The sequence below is a fragment of the Cannabis sativa genome, chromosome X (assembly GCF_029168945.1).
Source record: "Cannabis sativa cultivar Pink pepper isolate KNU-18-1 chromosome X, ASM2916894v1, whole genome shotgun sequence".
NCBI lineage: Eukaryota > Viridiplantae > Streptophyta > Magnoliopsida > Rosales > Cannabaceae > Cannabis > Cannabis sativa.
Window position 1 is genome coordinate 66,725,669 of NC_083610.1, and position 24,842 is coordinate 66,750,510.

Below are 24,842 nucleotides of genomic sequence, written 5' to 3' on the forward strand. Positions count from 1 at the left end.
TTCGGTTACCACCCTGGTTGAACCCATAATTGTTGTTGTTATTTTGCGAAAAATCTCCAATGGCTTTTGCTTCATCCATTGGCAAATCATCCACATCTGCTTGACACTCTGAAAAGTGATGATTTCCTCCACATATCTCACAAATAACTTGGGCTTGTTTAGCTTGCCCTGCAATTAGCTTTGTCAATGCCTCAACCTGAGCTGTCAACTTTGTGATGGCATCAACCTCTAACACACCAGCTACCTTCTTAGTTTGACTCCTTTCATTTGGCCACTGCTGATTGTTTAGAGCCATCTCCTCCAATAGATCATAAGCCTCATTAGCACTCTTTCTCATAAAGGCTCCACCAGCTGCTGCATCTATTAGAGTTCTAGTGTTACCAACCAACCCGTTGTAGAAATTGTGGACCAGCATCCACTTCTCTATACCATGATGAGGGCACTTTCTGATCAGATCTTTAAACCTCTCCCAAGACTCATGGAGAGATTCATTATCTTGTTGGCAGAAGTTGTTGATTTCTCCTTGCAGCTTGGCAGAGTTTGCTGGAGGAAAGAACTTTGACAAGAATTTCGTTGCTAGATCATTCCAGGTGGCAATAGAGTTGGGTGGCAAGGAGTTTAACCAACTCTTGGCTCGTTCTCTGAGCGAGAATGGGAACAGTCTCAGTCGAATGGCATCATCACTAACTCCATTAACTTTAAAAGTTTCACAAAGTTCCATGAAGTTAGAGAGATGCAGATTAGGATCTTCAGAAGGGAGGCCACCAAACTGAACTGAAGACTGCACCATTTGAAGTATGGCAGGTTTGATCTCAAAGTTATTCGCATCCACTGCCCGTGGCCTGATACATGACTGCACTCCCGTCAGAGTAGGGAGAATGTAATCTCCCAAGCTACGGCCATTAGCTTGATCTTCCACGGCACCACCATTATTACCGTTATTTACAAGATTCGCATCCACATTAGCAGCCATGATTTCTGTTGTTTCAGCAGTTGCTGAAACTCCTTCTTGCCTCTTATTCCTTCGGTTTCTCCTACAAGTTTTCTTAATTTCAGGGTCAATGGGTAGTATAGCTGCTTGCCCTTGGCGGCACATGCACTCAAAATACCTGAAATAGATAAGAACAGTTTTGCAAGAGAAAGGTTAGAAAATCAGCAAGAGAAAATATACCAAAGTAGAGGTTAGTAAAATTTTGTGTAATATTAATCTTTAAACAATTCCCCGGCAGCGGTGCCAAAAACTTGTTACGAATTTTATGTTTACTACGCAAGTATACGTATTCAAGTAGTATCTCACGCAAGTGAGGTCGAACCACAGGGAATTGGATTAAGTACTACTAAACTATACTTATGATTCTATTTGGTAAAATAATAATTTTGCAATTTAAAAGTAAATAACTCAGAAAATAAACAACGATTAATCAAGATGAGAGATTAGGGAGGTGAATCCTGTTGATAAGTTACCAATGTTAATACCTAATTGTTATCCTTATCTTAATGTGAATGACAGATTATAAATTAACCTAACTCTTTTCAGATCTTTTAGGTTCTAAATCTTATGTTCTCTAATTAACTTCTTAATTAAATCAACACAAAATCAGCATTAAGCAATAATCTATTTGTCACTAAGGCTATGTAAATACTTTCGTTTCACATCAAAACCTAGACTATCCAATTTTAGCATTCCCAATTCTCACTTTTCAGATTTCGAATTGAGATCAATAAACATGTAAAAGGTGATCAAGCTTGCACATGGAATTAAACACAAATATAGATAATATTCACAAACAAGATGAAGGAATGGCAATTATTTATTAACTAGGCATAAACTTAAACAACATTCATCATCCTCCCTTAATGGGAAATTTAGTTCATCATAACTCTAAAAACATCCATGATTAATTCAGAAACAAAACTAAACATAAAAGAAGAAATTAAGGGTAAAAGAAAGAAACTAGAAGGTGATTTCGCTCCGGGTCTTCAAGATAGCTTCCTCTCCACCTTCATCCACTTTTTAGGTCTATTTCGGCTTAGGTTGACCTTCAGAGTCGTATTCCTTATATAGGGATGAGAGGTGTGCCTCCAATTGAGAGAAAAATCAAAATTAGGTCAAATCTGCGATTTCCGTACCTAGTCGCGACTAGCATTTAAGCTGGTTGCGACTATAGGCAAAACTCGAAAAACTGAGTTTCTACCCATCCTCGAAGTCGAGACCAGAGTCGCGACCTGGCTCTCTGGAGATCGCGACTACTGACGCGTCTGGAGCTGAATTTTCCAATTTTTTTCCAGTTTGTCCCATCTTTTCACCATTTAACTGAATTTGAACTTTAACACCTCAGGAACCTGAAACAATGAAAATCAAGCGTAAAACTGCTCTAAAAGACACCAATAGACGAGAAAATGCTAACTTTAAAGACCCGAAACATAGGCTAAATATAACATAACACCGACCACTTAGTGTGTTCTTTTGCCCATTATTTTATTCTTTTTTAATCCATATATTAAATCCTAAACCCTAGGTGAAATACTATAAAAGGAGCATGATTCTCTCATTTTCATCCAACATTTTTCAACCTACCAAATATAGTTTTCATTCGTTGACAACTATGAGAGACTCCTTCTATAGTGATTTCGCACCTCCTTCATTGATCTTCATCAATTCGAGCCATAGTGATAGAGTACTATGCCCACACATAGCAAGTCAAGTACTCAATCATAGTGCGAAAGATGGTGGTAAGCAATCCGAAAGAGAGAAAGAGATCCAGGCTCAGATCTTGCTATTACTCTGCGACAGAAAGGAACAAGGGTTAGAGATCTGAGTGGAAGGAGTCATTATAATTCTGCTGCATCAATGTAAGGTTTTCTAAACTCTTATGTGTTTAATTTCATCGTATTACAGGATTCATATTTAGGATGTTAATGAAACATACATGTTAGTAAATCTAGATCCTAGTAAAATAAATCCCAACAATATGGTCATTTGCGCCACTCATTTTTATAGAAAAAAATAGAGTGACATCATAAGCAGATGATTTATAAACCTTCTTGTCCAATGATATACTATCTTAAGCAATTTCTTAATGAAAAAGCTAAGAGGAAAACTAAAGAACAATTTCAATTAAAATAAAAATCCAATGATATCCCGCTTAGGTGAGAGTCAAAGTTATTCTTATTTTATAAACTTCTTTATTCTTTCAGTATTGTACACACTAATCTAAGTTGTCATCTATTGGGGATGAGTCAACTAGATGTCGCATTTACAAAATACTTATCTTAGGAGATCTAACACTGTTATGATGTCTAACAAATGACAATCTATTGGGGATTTTCCTATTAAAAACAACAAGCCAAGTAAGACTAACAATGAAGTTTCAAAATTGATACTACATAATCAATAACAAAAAACAATACAGGTTCAATATAAATTCATACACAATTTTTAGAAATTTATAAACATTTAGCAAGTAATGAAGACATGAGAAAATACAAAGCAAACACATCTCAAATTTTCCAAGGTTTTCAACTAGATCATATAAGTGTCCCATTTAGTCGACAGTCAAATACATCATCAATTGAATAGAGTTGTCAGCTTATCTAAAATGGACACTATTTTTGCAACCTTTTATTCGATCAAAATAAGAATCCGATGTTATCTCGTTTAGGTGAGAGTCAATGTAATTCTTATTTTATGAACTTCTACCATTGTTTCATATTTTATAAACCCTATTCTAAGCTGTTACTATTGAGGTGATCGTTACTGAGAATAAAAAATTTATAATAATACTTATTTTTCGAAATTATACGATATTAAATTGCTAATGAATGAACATTTATAAGGGCTGAATCTCATTCAAACGAGAACCATGTAGAACCAACAATGGAAATCGAATATCTTAAAACTAAATCTGATTAGTTTGAAAGATATTGTATTTTTATTTTGATATCTATTTTAATATATTTATTTTAATACTAATATATTTATTTAATTAAAATTATTAATTTAGATAAACTAAATATAAATTTTAATTAATATTTATAAAATTATATACTTAGGTAGATCTAAAAATAAATAAAATTTATTTTCCATCCTTAGTATTAATTTTCAATAAATATTATAAAAATTACTTATTTTATGTTGGTTAAAAATTAAGTAAAAATTAATTTTCAACTCAAATTTAATTTTTTTATAAATATTTATAATCATAATTCGAAATTCAATATATTTAATAATAAAATATATTTTCGAATTTTATTAAAATAAAATATAAATAAATCTTGTAAAATTATTCTAATTTATGTTAATCTAAAATTAATTAATAAATTAATGTTCAACATAAATATAATTTCTCAATTAATTAAATTTCATGAAAAATATCTAATATTTAAGTATCTTAAATTAAATCAATTTAAATATATCTAAAAAAAAATAAAAAATAGTCTTCAAAATAACTATCTAGATATTTCATAAACTAATTGTCGATTTTTATAATTAAAAGGATATTATATTTTAGTCTATTTATTTTAATAAATCATTAATGATAATTACTTGATTTAAGTTGATCTAAAATTAATTATTAAATCAGTTTTTAACTTTAATCTAATTTTAAAATTTTAAAATTTCGAAATATCTACATTTAAAATAAATGTATTTTGAAATTACAAAAAAATAATTATTAAAATAAAATAAAATATACTTGAAAAATTATTCTAATTCAAGTTTATCTGAAATTAATAAATTTATAACTTAAATATAATTTTCCTATTTAACTAAATGTATCAAAATAGAAACAAATAATTAAGTATCTTGAATAAAATCAACTGAATTATTAATTCTAGTTAATATCTAAGAAAAATATTCTAATCTAAGTTGGTCTAAAATTAATTTTCAGCTTAAATATATTCTTCTATTTATATAAAAATTAGAAAAATATAAATTAGTTTTCTAAAAATTACTTATCTAAAATTTATTTCATTAAACTAAGTGTGTTTTTTTAAATTAATTTTAAAATAATCTAATGAAACATTAATTTCATTTACTTCAAATTTAATTATGTTGCTAATCAATTTTTAATTTGGTTAAACTAATACAACTATTCTAATGCAATTGTTTAAATAAGGCAAATGAGTCTTCACAGTTGGAGTGGGTCATGTGAGGGAGGGCTCGGTTCAATAAGTCGTACACACTACTATGACCCCCTAACTCTCACACAAGGCCCAAAAGAGATGAATTTAATCTTTAATTAAATAATTGTTATTAATTGACTAAATTCAATACTAATTGGGCCTAAATAAAACTATCAAAGGTGATCATTTTATTTAGTAACCTAGTCCATTTAAATATCTAAAAATAAGTAGGCTCTTATATGCATCTAAACCCAATAGTAAACATATAGACTCACATAAGCATTGATTTTGATGGGCCCTATCATGTTAATTTAGCACAAATGAAAGAAAATTACAAAATTACCTGTTACAAATTACCTATTTAATTTATTGACAATTAACTATGATTAATTTGGATCATAGGTTTGTCAAAAAAATTAAAATTTAAATTAAACAAATAAACATGTAACAAATAAAGAAAGTTAGTGTTGCCCCTGATTTTGTCCAAAGTACGTGGACCAACCGGATTGAGACACGTAGACTGAAGAGACAAGACTTTGGGATAATTCAGCTAAGTCTCTTTAATCAAAGAGATCAGCATTCAACATGCCTCTCGGAGAAGGCATGTAAGTTTCACATACTCCCGGAGAGCAAGGCTACAACGGAGCACCTCCGGGAGGTATCAAATCCTATCTGAACAGTCTCCTCGCATTTAATGCTGCATGGGAGAAGGCGTATTGAAACTGCCATAAGTATTAAAGTCTAACGGCGTAACCCCCCTTCTGCAGCTATACGCTATGATTAATGAGCCTAGTGACGGCTACTTTATGAGAAATCACATCAGTCGAGAAAGGATAAAGGATTACGTCCATTAAACCCCTAGAAAAGCCTAGGGATTAGACCATGCATTTCGTATGATGTATCCATTGGGAATGTGTGCCTTTACTGAATATTATAGAAAGACATGTACCTCAATTCTAGGGATCACCCCACAAAAACACTATAAATACCCCCCAAACTGATTAAGGCAGGGGTCGAGAATTCTGGATTTCATAAGAACTAGAGAGGAAAACCACCAAGAACATTCTCTCTAATAAATACTCTCATAAATACACAAACTCGTGGAGTAAGGCTCATTAATGCCCCAACCACGTAAAAATCTCTTGCATTAACTTCTTACAGCTTTCTTAAATATTATTATTATATTGGTTGCCGAAAACCTCGGTCAACATTTTGGTGCTTTCATTGAGAGCTGAAGGAATCATCTGAAAGTAGACAGTAACATTACAAAACAACAATGGTGGAGACTCGAAACACACGTCAGCCTCGTCCTCCTCAAGACGCTCAAGACCCAGACGATGAGGATGTGGCCTCAAGAGCAAATGTGGGCTGAGGAGGGAGAAGGAACCCACGATGACGAATACGAAGGAAACTTTGATGAATACGACGCCTACAATGAAGGCAGCTATACAGAGCTAGTACTCTTGAGACAAAAGGCTTCTGATCACGAGGCTGAAATCCTAGCCCAAAAAGAACAAAACCAAAAGATGCAAGAGGTGATGTTGGCCATGCAAAAAGCCATTGAGGCAGCAGGAATCCACGTGCATCATAAAGCCATTCCTGCTGGACTTGGGGAGACAGCAGGAGAATCCTCGCCGAGTGCCCAAAAGCATAAATCCAGGGAACCTAGCCCTATAAGGTATCCCTCTTAAGGGAACCAGCAGAAAAACCCTACTTCCACTCCTGGGAAAAAGAAAAAGGTGTAGGATCCGTGAAAGGTCCGCTTAGATTTCCCGAAAGGGAATGGTCTGCAGAGGGGAAAACTCCAAAAAGGGAGTCTTGGCCCTCAGAATCGAGAGGACCGAAAGAGCGTTTCTGTGCACCAAGAACCCGGAGGGAGAGGGAGAAGGGGCCAAAAATGTCCTCCTGTCGATTTGGGACATCAGATTAACGGGAGACATGGTGACCTCCGGGATCACCTAGACCAAAAGAAACACATGCCCGCGGTCTCCACGAGAACACTAAACGAAGGAATCATGGCTGAGCTTGCCATACTCCGAAAAGACATTGCCCGAGTTTCTCGAAGACAAAAAGGTGATGACTCCGACTCTAACTGTGAAGACCAGGAGCCTTGCGCCAGGCACATCTTGGAAGCGGAGCTCCCCAAAAATTTCAAGATGCCCGAAATGGCAGCTTATACCAGGAACTCGGACCCAAGCGATCACTTGTCACGATTCAACCGAGTCATGGCAGTCATGAGAGTCAGTAATGACGCCAAGTGTTTATGCTTCCCGCTTACTTTAAGCGGGTCCGCAAAAGAATGGTTCAAGAAACTGGAGCCAGGATCCGTGGATTGCTGGAATAAGCTGCAGACCAGCTTCCGGAGACAGTTTTTTGCCGCGAGGAAAGTTAATTTGGAGGTCAGCGCCTCAACTAACCTCAAGCAGCTGCATACGGAAACATTGAAGAATTTCATAAAGAGGTTCAAGGAAGAAGCCTCAAAGACCAAGAAAGTTGATGACGGACAACAACTTGCTCTTCGTCAAGTAGGAATGCGTACAGGGACTCCGTTCTGGAACGAGTTACAGCAAGAAGGAGCCTCCAACCTTCAAGACTTCCAGAAAAGAGTCCAAAAATACATCAACCTAGAAGAGGCCCAGATAGTGGCCTATAGGGGATACTACCCTACCGGGATAGCAGGATATGTGCCCGGAGCTCAGCTCCCAGGGACCTTACCAACAGCCGCCCCACCGATGAGTGGCATACAATTTTTTGCTACCCTGGGATATAATCAGGGTCAGACCTTAGCCCCTGCATCTTCTCAGTTTGGGAATCCTTTGGGGATGAGTGGACAAGTCCTGTCGCACTCCGCTCTGGCCGCAAGCTTACCAGGTCCCTCTCAAGGCTCTCAGAGGAAGAGGTCCTCAAAAGGTAGCAACCGGACAGAAGATAAGCGGCAGAAAAGGGGGTACACTCCCCAGTATACCCAGTACACGGAGCTAACGGACTCCCAAGATCGTGTGTATTTCGCTACCAGGCAAAATACGCACTACCGGAGACCGCCTCCTCTGTACAGGGATAGCTCCCGGAGGCGTCCCAACAAAAGATGCGAGTATCACAACGACATTGGGCATAGCACCAATGAATGCAAAAACCTCAAGGAAGAGATCGAAAACTTGATCTTATTGGGGCATCTTTACGAATGGATCAAGAACCGGTTGCCTCACCTCAATCCAGTTCAGGCAGGAGGGCCTTTGCCCCAAGGAGCACTAGGGGTGTAACCGGAGCATTAGCCCCAGTTGCTCCCCCAGGAGAAACCCAACAAATTCCTGGCCTGCCGCCAAGACCCAACGGGAGAGTAGCCATGATCTCAGGGGGACCTCACATCGGAGGTACTACCCGAAAGGAGCTGAAACGTTACGCAGGGGCCGTGAAGCACAGTGAGGTTTGGGAGGTTACTCAACTCCCAGCTCAAAGGCCTTGGCTAATGGATCAGCCCATTACATTCACAGAAGAGGAAGCTAATGTTGGGTTTTGTGCCCTAAATAAAACCCATTACAATCTGATTAGTTATCAATTTAAGAGATTTGAAGTGGTTTGTGTTAACATGTATTTTTCATGTTTATGGTTTAATATATATATTTAATATATGCACAAAATCAGTTAAGTCCAGAACATATATTTATTCACAATTACAGTATTGTCAACACAGTGGAATGTGATTGTGATTATATGATTCAAAAGACTAAGTCCCTGTTTCATCAGTGTTTTGGATTTACACTGATGTGATAATTAGCGATGAAGTATACTTACACTTGGAGTAAGTGTTATGTTCTTTCCAGGACATTGGTAAAGTATACTAGTTTCTAATGTATGGAGTATACATTGGACTGGACCGATATTGAACTTAGTCAAGATATTATAAACTTACCGTTGTATCTTTCCAAGTCAATATCACTAGTTGATCTTAGATTAAAAGAATCTAAATCCTGATATGCTTAGGCTCAATCTCAGGAGTGGTATTCATGTTCTTTGATTTATTAGTTAAGCCTATTTTTGGGTCAGGGTGATACGTATATTTTGGGAACATGATAGTATGACTGAGTGGGAGCCCTGAACATAAATATGGAATCTATAGCTTCTACTAGTATATAGAAGTCAAGTGATGATTCCCTTCGAGCTTAGCTAAATAGAAGTAAATGGATGAGCTCTTGTTTCAGTGACTATATCTTAGATCACTAAAACATCATTTACAGGTAGCTAAGTGTTTTAAGGGGCCAAATACATTCAGGGGTGAAAACGGTAAATTTTATCCCATCTCGATGTAAATCATCTATATAGAGGATCTTTGATCACATTAAGATTATAACGATGGTTAAATGAGATAGCATATCTATATCGTGGAACATATAGAATGCTCTATATAAGTTTGAGAGTGCAATTCCAAGTTCTAAGAGTGGATTCAACAAGGAATTAATAAGTTAGGGAATTTACTTGGTAAATTCGGTTCGACTTATTGGAAGCTCAGTAATATAGATCCATGGTCCCCATTCTAGTTGAGACCATACTGCTTGTAAGACTCAATAATTGATTTATGATTAATCAATTATAATTCTAAAGTTAGACTATGTCTAATTTGTGAATTTTCACCAAGCAGGGATGAATTTGTAAAGAAAAGAGATTCTAGTTTTATTTATTAATTAAGAGACTTTATATGTCTAATTAATAATTATGTTAAATGACAATATTATTTAATAATCTATTTTAGTTATTAAATAATTAGTTTTGGCATTTAAATGGTTAGAATTAGAAAATTGGCAATTTTGGGAAAATAGAAATAGAAATTGTGAAAATTGTAAAATCCAAGTGAGACCAATAACACCATGGCCGGCCACTAGTGCATGCATTTTCCAATTATTATTTTCATTATTTTAATGCCAATTAATTACTAACTTAAACCTAGCATTTGTCTATAAATAGAAAGTGAAGGCTCACACCAAAAGAAGCAATTAAGCAATCAGGAAACTGGAAATTTGAGCCTTCCCTTTTCTCTCTATAGTCGAACCCTTTTCTCTTCTCTTGCTCTTCCAATTTGGAAATACCCTAGTGAAAGAGTAGTGCCCACACACAGCAAGTAGTACCTCAATCATAGTTTGGAAGATTGTGAAGGATCAAAATCCAAGAGAAGGACATTCGGACTCAGATCTTGATAATACTCTGCAACAGAAAGGATACAAGGGTTAGAGATCTGAGTGGAAGGAGACATATTATTCCGCTGCACCCAATGTAAGGTTTCTTAACTTTATATGTGTTTATAATCGTTTTAAAAGTTCATATTTAGGATGTTAATCCACATACTTATGAGTAGATCTAAGATCCTGGTAAAATAAATTCCAACAGCTAAGACAGTGTGTTTTCCTCATCATGACCCCCTGGTCATAGAGACTCCCATTGCCAATAAGATTGTGGCTAGAATCCTAACCGACAACCGGAGTTCTGTGAATTTGTTGTTTAAAGAAGCCTTCACAGCAATAGGCCTCACGGACCAGGATCTTTAACCAAGCGGTTCCCAACTCACGAGGTTCAATGGAACAACACTTATCCCAATGGGAAAAGTGAGGCTCCCAGTCACCTTGTGCCCGGACACACCCCAAAGCACTTTCAAATACTGCACATTTGTGGTGGTGGACTGCCCAACAGCTTTCAATGCAATCCTCGGCCGACCGGCCCTGGTGGATTTGGTGCAGTCACGTCAATTAGGCACTTGTGTCTGAAATTCCCTACTCAGGAGGCTGGGATAGGAACCGTAAGAGGGAACCAAGGAGAGGCCAAGCAGTGCTACAACGTTGCCGCCCACCTACCCGTCCTAATGGTCCGTGAAATTATTGAGCCAGAGATGGCGGAAGAAGATGAATTGGATCCCCGTGTGGGATCCGAAAAAATCGTAGAGCCCATGGAGGACGTCGAGGAAGTGTCAGTGTGTGACCTCGACCACACCAAGGTCCTTCGGCTAGGAAAATTCTAGAGCCGGTGGAGAAAGAAAAATAATAAAGACTTTAAGGGCCGCTACGGACATTTTTGCGTGGTGTCAAGAGGACAGGACCGGCATAAGCCCCAACATCATAACTCACGTCCTTAACATAAACCCGGACATGCCACCGGTTCAACAGAAACGACGCGCCCTCGACTTAGTAAAGGCTAAAGCCCTAGAAAAAGAGGTGGACAAATTGCTAACCAGTGGCATGATCCGGGACGTATATGTTGGGTTTTATGCCCTAAATAAAACTCATTTCAATATAATCAGATTTACTTATTAATATAGATCAGAAATAACATTTAATGTTGCATGGTTCACATGATTTATTTCATGATTATATGTACATAATGTATAAATTCATCTGAAACCCTTTTCACATACTTGATCCTATTTATTGTGCCGTCAACACATTGGAAAGTAAACATGACTATGTGAATAAAGTTTCCTAGATTTATCAGACACAGGGTTTTACTGATATGATAATCTACAACAAGAGTTTACTTGTATTTGGAGAAATACTATGTTCTTTCCAGAACATTGGTTAAAGTAAAGCTCAGGTTGGATGCATGGAGTATGCATCGGAAGGGACCGATATTGAACTTTGACTTAGATTTAATTAAACTTACCGTAAAATCTATTCAAGTCAATATCGCCTAGTTGATCCTAGATCAAATGATCTTAATCCTGTTATGATTATGCTCAATCTTGAAAGGCTATTCGTGTTCCTTGAATTGTTAGTTAAGCCTACCTTTTGGTCAGGGTGATACGTACTTTTTGGGAACACGGTAGTGCAATTGAGTGGGAGCGCTATCATAAATATGGAATCTATAGCTTCTATCTGGCGAATAGTAAGCAAAGGATGATCTCCTTCGAGCTTGACCAAACGAACATAAATGGTGGAGTACTCATTTCACATAAGCTGAAATATCATTTATACGGGGTCAAGTGTTTTAAGGAATGAATACATTGTAGGGTGTAACGGTAATTTAATCCCTTTACAGTGTAGATCATTCATATAGAGGATCATTGATCAAATTAGGATTATAACAATGGATAACTAATGATGTGTCTATATGGTGGAACATATAGAGCATTCTATATACTGAGAGTGCAATTCTAAGTTCTATGCGTGGATTCAACGAAGAATTAATAAGTTAGTGAATTTTAGTGCTAAATTCTTGATCTACTTATTGGAAGCTCGGTTATATAGACCCATGGTCCCCCCACTAGTTGAGATAATATGGCTTGTAAGACTCATGTAATTGGTTTTGATTAATCAATTATAATTCTCAAATTAGACTATGTCTATTTGTGAATTTTTCACTAAGTAAGGGCGAAATTGTAAAGAAAGAGTTTATAGGGGCATATTTGTTAATTATGATACTTTGTATGGATCAATTAATAAATATGATAAATGACAATATTATTTAATAATTATTTATAGTTATTAAATAGTTAGAATTGGAATTTAAATGTTTGAATTAAGAAATTGGCATTTTTGAGAAAATCAGATACAAAAGGTGTTAAAATTGCAAAATTGCAAAGCCCAAGGCCCAATCCATTAAAGGCATGGCCGGCCACCTATTGTAGCATTTTAAATTGATTTTTTCATTATTTTAATGCCATATAATTCAAATCTAACCCTAGTGGAATGCTATAAATAGATAGTGAAGGCTTCAGAAAAATATGACTTTTCTTCTGACTTTTTCTATTCAGAAAAACTAAGCCTTCTCTCTCCCTATCTTTAGCTGACCACTCTCTCTCTTCTTCTTCAATATTTCGAAATCCTTAGTGCTTTGAGTAGTGCCCACACACATCAAGTGATACCTCAATCATAGTGAGGAAGATCGTGAAGAAAGATCATCAGCAAAGGAGATTTAGCATCAAAGATTCAGAGAAAGAGATCCAGGTTCAGATATTGATAATGCTCTGCTACAGAAAGGAATCAAGGGCTAGATATCTGAATGGAAGGAGTCATTATATTCTGCTGCACCCAATGTAAGGTTTCTTAAACTTTATATGTGTTTAATTTATCGTTTTAGAAAGTTCATATTTAGGATGTTAATAAACATAATTGTGAGTAGATCTAAGATCCTGGTAAAATAAATTTCCAACAGTATATTACCGGGAATGGTTGGCTAATCCAGTGCTGGTACCAAAGCCCAACGGGACATGGCTGGTTTGTGTAGACTTCACCGATCTAAACAAAGCCTGCCCAAAGGATTGTTTCCCCTTGCCAAGAATTGACCAAATGGTGGATGCCACCTCTGGATTCAAGCTATTGTCCTTCATGGACGCATACGCCGGTTACAACCAGATCAAAATGCACATCGCGAATCAAGAGTGCACTAGCTTCAGGACCGATAAGGGGGTATACTGTTACCTGGTCATGCCTTTTGGACTAAAGAATGTTGGTGCAACTTACCAAAGAATGGTGAACCAGATGTTCAAGGGCCTTCTGGGGCGAAATATGGAGGTATACGTGGACGACATGCTGGTCAAATTGAAGACGTGCATTAGCCACGCAGATGTCCTAGAAGAATGTTTCGAAGTGGTTCGGAGATACGGAATGAAACTTAACCCAAAGAAGTGCACTTTTGGGGTTAAGTCGGGGAAGTTTCTGGGTTTCATTGTCAGTCAGCGGGGAATTGAGGCAAATCCAGAGAAAATCCAAGCTCTCCTGAGCATGCCTTCCCCCAAGAAACACAAAGATGTCCAGAGATTAACCGGAAAGGTTGCTGCCCTGAGCCGTTTTATCTCCCGATCCACAGACAAATGCATTCCCTTCTTCAACATCTTGAAGAAATGTCAGAAATTTGAATGGTCCGACGAGTGCGAGGAGGCATTCAAAAAACTAAAAGAGCACGTGGCTAAGCCACCAATCCTATCGAAGCCCGTTCTCAGAGAGGACTTGTTCTTATACTTGGCTGTCTCCGAGAATGCGGTTAGCGCGACCCTAGTACGGGAAGAGGAAAAAACTCAGCATCCCGTGTACTATGTCAGCAAGCGCATGATAGGAGCGGAGACGCGATACCCGGTGATTGAAAAACTAGTTTTTTGCCTCCTAATGGGCTCAAGAAAGTTGAGACCTTACTTCCAAGCTCACCCAATCAAAGTATTAACCAACCACCCGCTTCGGCAAGTCCTACAAAAGCCAGAGGCGTCCAGAAGACTCCTCAAATGGGCAATGGAGCTAAGCCAATTTGACCTACACTACAATCCACACATTTCCATAATAGGGCAGGCGTTAGCAGACTTCATCACGGAGTGCCATGAAGCTGAAGCTACCGTAAACATACCCACACCACCAGTCCCGGCGTGGAAGGTATTTGTGGATGGCGCCTCCAACGAGAATGGATCTGAAGCAGGGGTTGCAATGATATCCCCGAACAGACTTCGACTCCAGGCAGCCCCACGGTTCGAATTCTCAGCTTCTAACAACGAAGCCGAATACGAAGCCCTGATAGTAGGGCTGAGATTGGCAAAAACCGTAGGGGCCAAGAGAGTAGAAGTCTACAGCGATTCGCAACTGGTAGTAAACCAGGTGTTGGGAGAATACCAAACGCGTGGAGAAAAGATGGCCGCCTATGTAGCAATAGTCTGGGAGCTGCTCCACGAGTTCACAGACTATAAAGTAGAAAGATTCCCCAAAGAGAAAAACGCTCATGCTGACTGCCTGGCTAAGTTAGCTTCAGACAGTGAGATTGAGAAACTGGGGGTGGTACCTGTGGAACACCTGGCGGAGCCAAGCATCAAAGTAAAAAAATACCATAGCAACAGTTGAGCAAGAGCCCAGCTGGATGGTCCCCATCATCGAATACATAACAAAAGGCGAGTTGCCCCAAGAGAAGGCACTATCAAGAAGGATACATTATCAAGCGCACCGTTATGTGATGATGGACAAAATTCTCTATCGAAGAGGACTCAGCATGCCTTATTTAAGGTGTGTATCAGACCCTGAAGCTAAGAAAATTATGCTAGAGGTCCATGAGGGGTTCTGTGGAGATCATACAGGAGGCCCAAGTCTCCTAAAGAAAATATTGAGACAAGGGTACTTCTGGCTGACAATGAAAAAAGATTGCATAGACTACGTCCACAAAGGTGATTCGTGCCAAAGGTTCGCGAACGTACCTAGAGCTCCTCCCAATGAAATTACCCTGATGACTAGCCCCTGGCCCTTTGCGGTCTGGGGAATAGATCTTATTGGGTCCCTGCCAACAGGAAAGGGAGGAGTAAAGTATGCGATAGTAGAAGTAGACTACTTCACCAAGTGGACGGAGGCTGAGCCAATGAAGACTATAACTGCTAAAAAAGTATTAGACTTTGTTATCAAAAACATAGTGTGTCGATACGGTTTGCCTCACAAAATAGTCTCAGACAATGAAAAACAATTTGACTACGAAGAATTCACCGAATTCTGCAGCCAACACAGGGTCATTAAAAGCTTCTCCGCAGTGACAATGCCACAAATAAACGGACAAGCAGAAGCGGTCAATAAAATCCTAAAGGTCACCCTAAAGAAAAAGCTGCTGGCCTACAAAAACAATATTGGGTTTTATGCCGTAAATAAAACTCTTTACAATCTGATTAGTTATCAATATAAGAAATTTGAAGTGATTGATGTTTGCATGAATTCTACATGCAAATGGTTTAATATGTTTAATATGTTTATTACATTCATACACACAAAATCAGTTAAATCCAGATCATATGTTTATTCACAATTACAGTATCGTCAACACAGTGGAATGTGATTGTGATCATATGAATCAAAAGTTTTGGTCCCTGTTTCATCAGTGTTATTGGATTTACACTAATGTGATAATCAGCGATGATGTGTACTTACACTTGGAGTAAGTGTTATGTTCTTTCCAGGACATTAGTAAAATATACTAGTTTCGAATGTATGGAGTATACATTGGACTGGACCGATATTGCAACTAAGTTAAGATATTACAAACTTACCGTTATACATATCTTTCCAAGTCAATATTAGTAGTTGATCTTAAGATTAAAAGAATCTAAATCCTGATATGCTTAGGCTCAACTCAGGAGTGCTATTCATGTTCTTTGATTTATTAGTTAAGCCTACTTTTGGGTCAGGGTGATACGTATATTTTGGGAACATGATAGTATGATTGAGTGGGAGTGCTGAACATAAATATGGAATCTATAGCTTCTACTGGTGTATAGAAGTCAAGTGATGATTCCCTTCGAGCTTAGCAAATAGAAGTAAATGGATGAGCTCTTGTTTAACTGACTAATTATTAGATCACTAAACACCATTTACAGGTAGCTAAGTGTTTTAAGGGGCAAAATATATTGAGGGGTGAGAACGGTAAAGAAATCCCATCTCGATGTAAGGATCTTTAAATCACAATAAGATTATAACAATGGTTAAATGAGATAGTATATTGATATCGTGGAACATACAATATGCTATATATAAGTCTGAGAGTGCAATTCTAAGTTCTAAGAGTGGATTCAACGAAGAATTAATAAGTAGGAATTTACTTGGTAAATTTGGTTCACTTATTGGAAGCTCAGCATATAGATCCATGGTCCCCATTCTAGTTGAGAACATTCTGCTTGTAAGACTCATTAATTGATTCGTGATTGATCAATTATAATTCTAAAATTAGACTATGTCTAATTTTATGAATTTTCACTAAGCAGGGGTGAAATTGTAAAGAAAAGAGTTTCTAGGTTTATTTATTTATTAATAGACTTTATATGTCTAATTAATAATTAAATTAAATGACAATATTATTTAATAATCTATTTTAGTTATTAAATAATTAGTTTTGGCATTTAAAAGGTTAGAATTGGAAAATTGGCGTTTTTGAGAAAATAGAGATAATATTTGATAAAACTGCAAAATCAAGTGAGGCCCAATACTACACCATGGCCGGCCACTTAATGTGGGATTTTAAATTAATATTTTTATTATTTTAATGCCAAATAATTCCTAACCTAAACCTAGTAGTTGCCTATAAATAGAAAGTGATGGCTCAGTCACATAATATGCTTTCATTAGTAATCTGACAGAAATTTTCTCTCTTCAGAAAAATTGAGCCTTCCCCACTTTCTATACCTGGCCGAAACCCTCACTCCTCTTTTCTCCTTCATCTATTTCGACCCTAGTGAAAGAGTAAGTGCCCACACACAGCAAGCAGTAACTCAATCATAGATTGGAAGACTGTGAAGGATCAAACTTGAAGAAGAAGGACATTCGAGCTCAGATCTTGATTATACTCTGCTACAGAAAGGATTCAAGGGTTAGAGATCTGAGTGGAAGGAGACATTAATTCCGCTGCATCAATGTAAGGTTTTCTTAACCTTATATGTGTTTATTTTATCGTTTTAGAAAGTTCATATTTAGGGTGTTTAAACAACATACTTGTGAGTAGATCTAAGATCCTGGTAAATAATAATCCAACAAACAATTGGCCCGAAGAATTGCCAAGAGTGTTATGGGCCTACCGGACAACCCCAAGAACCACGACCGGCCACTCGCCATTTTCAATGGCGTACGGTTGTGAAGCAATGGTGCCGGTAGAAACATTATTCCCGTCCCACAAGAGAACACCTTACGATCCAATAAAAAACAAGGCTTTATTACAAGAAGTGTTGGATCAAATTGAAGAACTCCAGGATGAGCCTCAAATACGAATGGCAGCTTATCAAAAGAAGGTGACTAAGTACTTTAACTCTAAAGTTAAAAGTAGAAAATTTACTATTGGTGATATGGTCTTAAGAAGAGTCTTCCGAGCCACTCAAGAACCCGGAGTGGGGGTACTTGGGCCAAATTGGGAAGGGCCATATGAAATTGAGGATGAGATCGGCTCCGGGACCAATAAGCTAAAAAGATTGGACGGAACCATTGTGCCAACGGCCTGGAACGCTGATCATCTCCGAAAGTATTACCAATAGTCCAAAAATGTAAACTTAGGCTTTGTTAAGAGAATTTGTACCGTAAAGTATATGCAACCTCTAAGTTTTGAATAAAGCTGAGTGCCTTAAAAACAATGTTTTCATGCCACTCAGGGGGTACCAAGGCATACCACATGGACAAATGTAAAACAGGCCAAAAGTAAAAGCAAAATCAAGCAGAATATATATCTAAGGAAAAATATATATAAAAGATGTCATGACCCAAAAGTAGGTCCTAAAAAAATATTAAGGGCCTGGGGACGGGCCATAATAACTGTCTCCCCTTAGAAGATAATAATTTAAATTGTCTAAAAGGAAAGAAAAGAGACTGTAAATGTAAAGAAAAGAAAAAATAGTTGTAATGGTGAAATTGGTTGGACTACTCGGCCTAATCAATACGGGGAGGAAGAAGAAAGGATCAAACTGTGAAGGATCAAACTTGAAGAAGAAGGACATTCGGGCTCAGATCTTGATTATACTCTACTACAGAAAGGATTCAAGGGTTAGAGATCTGAGTGGAAGGAGACATTAATTTCGCTGCATCAATGTAAGGTTTTCTTAACTTTATATGTGTTTATTTTATCGTTTTAGAAAGTTCATATTTAGGGTGTTTAAACAACATACTTGTGAGTAGATCTAAGATCCTGGTAAATAATAATCCAACAACTGACCTCAGAGCCATGGTAATTGATTTACTTACATGAAATTTGGACTTTAAAACGATTGTTTGTTTGTTTTTGGATGGTATCATGTTGTATTGAGTGTTATTTGATGATTGATTGATGTTTGTAAATTTTCGTGAAAAATAATTGCGATTCTATTTCTGGAATTATTTTTATTGGATAGTATGGAAAAAATTAAGCAAGTTAGCCTTTTACATAACTCAATTTCGATTTTATTTGAATTAGTTATGAATTTTTGAAGATTTGAAAAAATGCGAAGTTTGTCTTTGAAATTTTCCTGCGATCGCGAAAACTGTCCGTACAGCTCACAATTTTTTCGTTTTTCTTCGATTTTTCATGCTTTTTCATGGAATTAACTTCCGATTTTTTGTATAGTTTTGTATATATACTATTACTATTCCTAATTCAATTCTAATTATCATTTTGAATTAATTTAATTTTTTTTAAATTTTAATTCAAGATATTAGTGTAATTTGAATTTGAATAGAATTAGTATCTATCTTCTTGCTTAAAAATCTATCTTATTTTTAAATTTGATTATATCTTATCTTATTTTTAAATTTAAGGTCAGATTTTATATATATTTTTTTAAAAAATCAAATCTTTTTTAGATATTTTGACCTTATTTAAATTTAAAATAAGATATTTATAATCATGTAATTTTAAATAGATGTAAGATATTTTGCTAACTTTTAAATTTTGTTATTTTATTTATTTAAATTAAATTTAAAATCTGAAAAGATATTTCATTTATCTTTTCTAATTTTTATTTAATTTTTATTTTTAAAATAACATTTAATTTTTAAAAGTAGTTAGCAAATTTTTTTTTTTGAAATGATATTTAGGTTGGTTGAAACCTAATTTTTCAAAAGAGTAGGTTTAATTTTAAATATTTTTTTTAAAATAATCTCGAAATTTAAATTTTTTTATTTTCGAAATAAATATTTATTTTTATTTATTTTTCGAAAATTAAATTAAATTTTAATTTTTTTTAATTATTTAATTATTTATTTTTCGAAATTATTTATTTAAAATTAAATAAATCCTACTTCCAACTATCCAACTAACTTTGTTGCAGGAGTATGTGGTTTTAGTTTGTGTGTAAGTTTTCAAAACCTATTATTACTTGATTGCAAATAGCCATGGTTACTTTTTGCCAGATCTAATGATCTGATGGCTCCCTTGGTCAAGTTAATAATTTGTAACAGGTAAATTTTACAATCTTCTTTCATCTGTGTATGACCTAGCAACATGATAGGATCCATCCAAAGTGTGCCTGTGTGAGCCTATGTGTTTATTTTATTATATAGATGCATATAGGTTGTTGCTAAATAAAATGTCACACCATGATAGATTTTATTTAGGTCCATCTAGTTATTGGACCTATTCAATTAATAACAGTTATTTATTTTAAGGTTAAATTCCTCTCTTTGGGCCTTGTGTGAGAGTTGGGAGACATAGAAGTGGGTACGACATACTGAACCCAGCACCCCCTCACATGAACTACCCCAATTGTGAAGGCCCATTTGCCTGATTTGAATAACTAAACTAGGTTAATTATATTAGTTTGACCTAATAAAATTGAATTAGCAACATAATTAACTTCTAAAATATATGAAATTTATTTTTATTTTAATATTTTAAAGCTAATTTTAAGAAAAACACTTTTAGTTTAGATATTATTTCTAGACAAACTATTTGTATTTTTCTTGTATTTAATTGAATATAGAATTTTAACTAACTAAGATTCTTTCTGGAGCTTATTTAATTAAATATTCATATTTAAGTTATAAATTAGTTGTATCAACTGATTTTTCTTATCTAACTTAAATTTGAATATTTTATTTAAATTTAAATCAAGTTGAGGAATCGTAGGCATTAGTTATTAAAGATTCTTAAGATATTTTTTAAGTTAATATTTTTTCAAATATTAACTTAAAATGGAATATTATAGATATTTTTTAGGTTAATATCTTTTCAAATATTAACTTAAAAAGATATCTTCAAATTAAGTGGTTACAACTTAATTTTTGATATTTAATTAAATCTAAATTTGAAATTATTTAAGTTTTAGATTTTTTCTATCTAAGTTAAATTAGATATTTTTCAAATTTTTGTTGAAAAGATACTTAGTCAAATAAGATATTTCTACATAGTTATTTCTAGACTACTTATTATTTCTAATATTTAATAGGAAAATATTATACTTTGTGAAATTAATTATTTAAATAATTAATTTTGGTACAATTTTATTAAGTATATTTTTCCTAGTATTAAACTAGAAATAAATAATTAAGCCTTCTCTACACTTAATTATTATTTCTTGAATTTAATACATTTAATTAACTTGAAGAATCTAAATATCTAAGTTGATTTTCATCATGATACTTAAATATTTATTGATTTTACATGACACTTAATTAAATAGAAAATTATTTTTAGGTTGAAATTTAATTTTTCAACTTAAATTTAAATAATTTTCAATATATATATTTTTCTTTCTTTTATTAATCAATTTCGAAATTTGCATTTTAATTATGCAATATTTTCGAATTTTTTTATTTTTTGAAAAATACATTGAGTTGTAAATTAATTATTTATTTTAATTAATTCTTGGACCAACTTCAATCAATGATTTTTTCATTTAATTGATTAATTTAAAATAAATGAATTTAAAATATATATATAATATTAGAAATTGAATTAATTAGTCAAAAGAAAATCTAGATAGGTGATATTTTTGCTTGAAGTATTTCTTTTTTTTATTATTTTCGAAAATTGTATTTTTTATATACTTTAAATTTTCGAACTCAATAAACACATTCTCAAAGGAAATTTTTAAGTTGCTAATTATTTAATTTAATTCAACTTAAATTAATTTCCTTAATATTTATATTTAAGATTATTACTAAGATGGAAATAATTAATTTTATTTCAATCACCATCTAATTATAATTTTATAAATATTATATTAAATTCTTATTTTTGAATTTTTCAATTCTAAATTTCGAATTTAATGAGAATTTATTTATTAGAATAATAAAGAAAATACATTTTAAAGAATGAGCTTTATTATTATTAAGATATTCGATCTCCATTGTGGGTTTTACACCGCGTTTGTTTTAGTGAGTAATCCTCCCTAATGGAGGAACGTTCATTAGCAATTTGGCACCGTTTAATCTCGCATGATAAGTGGTTTGTAAGTGTTTTATATGGTATAGATCACCCTAATGGTGGCGACCATATTTGACTTACAAATTGCGAAACAATGGTAGAAGCTCATGAGATAGAATAGCCTTGACTCTCGCCTAAACGGGACAACGCTGGATTCCAATCTTGATCGAATAAAAGGTTGCTAGAATGTTTAACATTTTAGATGAGCTGACAACTCTATTCAATGGATGGTAGCTTTGACTCTCGCCTAAACGGGACACTGATATCAGTTTGTTGAAAAACCTTGGAAATTATTTAGGATTGAATTTTTTAAGTATTTTCTCATATCATTCCTACTTGCTATGTGCTTATAATTTCTGAATTGATTTTGTGTTAAACCATTATTAAATTTCTATTTGTTGATTTCTATTATTTTGTAGTATCCTGTATTATCAAAATGAATCCCATGTTATCACTGTTGACTGAAAACAAGCTGAATGGATCTAACTTTAATAAGTGGAATGAGAACATTAACATTGCTCTCATAGGAGAAAGTGCCTTGTTTGTTTTAACTGAGCCGTCACCTGAAGTGCCTGGGGACAATGCTTCTAAAGCTGTGAAAGAAAAGTATGAGCGTTGGCAGAAAGCAAATGACAAAGCTCTATACTTTATGCTTTCTAGCATGGTTGACACCCTCAAAACTCAGTTTTCTAAAACCGAGAAGGCTGCTGAAGTTATGACGAAGTTAAATGAGCTCTTCGGTAAGGCATCACTTCAGTCACGCTTTGACGCGACTAAGAAGTACATTAATGCACGGATGGAACCTCATCAAAACGTGCGTGACCATGTTCTCCTCATGTCCAGTTATTTCCAAGAAGCCCAGGATCATGGTGCTGAAATGGACAGTGCTACTCAAGTTAGTCTTATCTTGAATAGCCTGACACCAGCATTTCTACCATATACATCAAATTATGTCATGAATAAGAAGGAAATTGACTTTCATGAACTAGTCAATGACCTTCAAACTTATGAAAATTTGATTGGAGGACCCAAGAAGAAAGGGAGTAAACCTCACAATCCTGGAAATGGTAATGGGACGATAAAACCTGAAGCAAATGTTGCCTCTGCTTCAAAGCCCAAATCGAAGAGGAAGTGGCACAACACCAAGAAGCGAACAAAAGCCAATAAAAAGGCTGCTCCTTCCGGTGATGCTACACTTAAAGGAAAGTGTTTCTACTGCAATGAGAATGGTCATTGGAAACCCCAGTGTCCTAAACTTCTTGCAAAACAAGGTATTTCCATTTATAAACTTTAAGAGTTTTAGTGAATTATTATCCAATTGGATTTATGATTCTGGACTAACTTTGTTTATTTGTTTTCTTCTTCTTATAGGCCAAGCTACTTGAACTCAATTGAGTTGGATCAGAATGCTGGACCAAGGGTGAAATCGTCCAGATGAAGATGAAGCTCTTCAATTTTTTGAATTAATTGTTTTAGTTTAAAGACAATTTGGATTTCAAATTTTAGTCAGGGATATTTATCCCTGTTTCTCTCATTTTGTTGCAATACATTTTTTTTATTAATAAAGTTTTCTTTATTTCGAAATTCACTATTGCAATTTATGAGATTGAGCTTCATTTAATTTTATCTTCATCAATTATTACCACATTATATTTGTATGTTTGTATGTGTAAGTGTTTTTATTATTGATGCAAATTCTATAATATTTACAACTCTTCATAGAGTTATATTATATAAACACTAGAAATTATTTCTATGTTTATCAATAATTGTTAATTCTCATACAATTATTAAGAATTTGTTTAATAAAAGGATCTTATGATCTGATAGGGGTGGAGAAAAGTTAAGAAAACTATGCAGTTCAACGATCTTTTATATCTAATGAACTCTGGATAGTATTCAACTCCACATAAACTCTATCACACTAAGAGAATCATGATCTTTACAACCTTTAGGGGTGGATCATAATCTCTATATACTTAGGGGTGGAGGTTATCCATAGTACCCTATATGTATATTCTTAGGGGTGGAGTCTATTCCACAATTCCCTATGTAACACATATCTTATTTAAACATGGAAGTAATATGATGAGTTAGCTGTTGTCAATATAAATTCTTGTTCTTGATTGTATGTTCCATTTCGATTTTACTGTTGTAAGTAAAAGTTTGATACCTTTTAAAAGTTCTTTGTTAAAGTTTCACACTACCTTAATTGAGTGGGAGAATTTTAAAGTTCTATACCCATCTTCATTAGGTTGATACTTGTGATAGGTACTTAAGAACAATACTGAAAAGCAAATCTAACCATTCACATGGATAGGAATAGCTTATCAGAATTATGAGAATAAGATAAAGAACTCTAGTTCAGTCTATTCAAATGACTTGAACCAAGAATTCTTAATCCTCATAAAATTTGATGGTATCTTAATTTTGATTACTTTATCTCTGGCATGTATTTTTCACTTCAAATACTAGTCTGCTATGTTGATGACTTAGTCTTAACTTAAAGTTTCAGACTAATACAAAAGTCACAACTAGCTAACTCTCTAAACAATCAGAGGTTAAAAGTATTATTTAACCAGACATCTGCTATTGAGTGGGAGCTATCTGAGATGTAATCAAATAGGGAACATTAGAAGATATTCAAGAAAGATTTATGAAAGTGATCTATATGTCAGATATTAAGGAACTGTGTATCAGTTGTCTTTGTATCTCACCATCTAATTTCGAAATTCTGTAAGATGGTGCTTACTTTGGGGGTGGAGGAATTATTGTATAATAATTCAAGCTCTACCAGAAAGTTATATCACTGAAGAAAAGTCTACACTGTATTATCTCAATTACATATTTTAAAATATGAGAGATATGTCTTCTGTTAATTCAGATGTACTTTTAAAACAGTAAAGATTTCA

The 24,842-nt window shown here is 34.7% G+C and overlaps 1 non-coding gene across 1 annotated transcript; it reads left to right on the forward strand.

The window, feature by feature from the left end:
• The first annotated feature begins 425 nt into the window (after nucleotides 1-425).
• Nucleotides 426-532, forward strand: LOC133032861 (small nucleolar RNA R71). Its single transcript, XR_009685448.1, has one exon. It is a non-coding gene; the product is annotated as a small nucleolar RNA R71 (small nucleolar RNA).
• The last annotated feature ends 24,310 nt before the right edge of the window (nucleotides 533-24,842 follow it).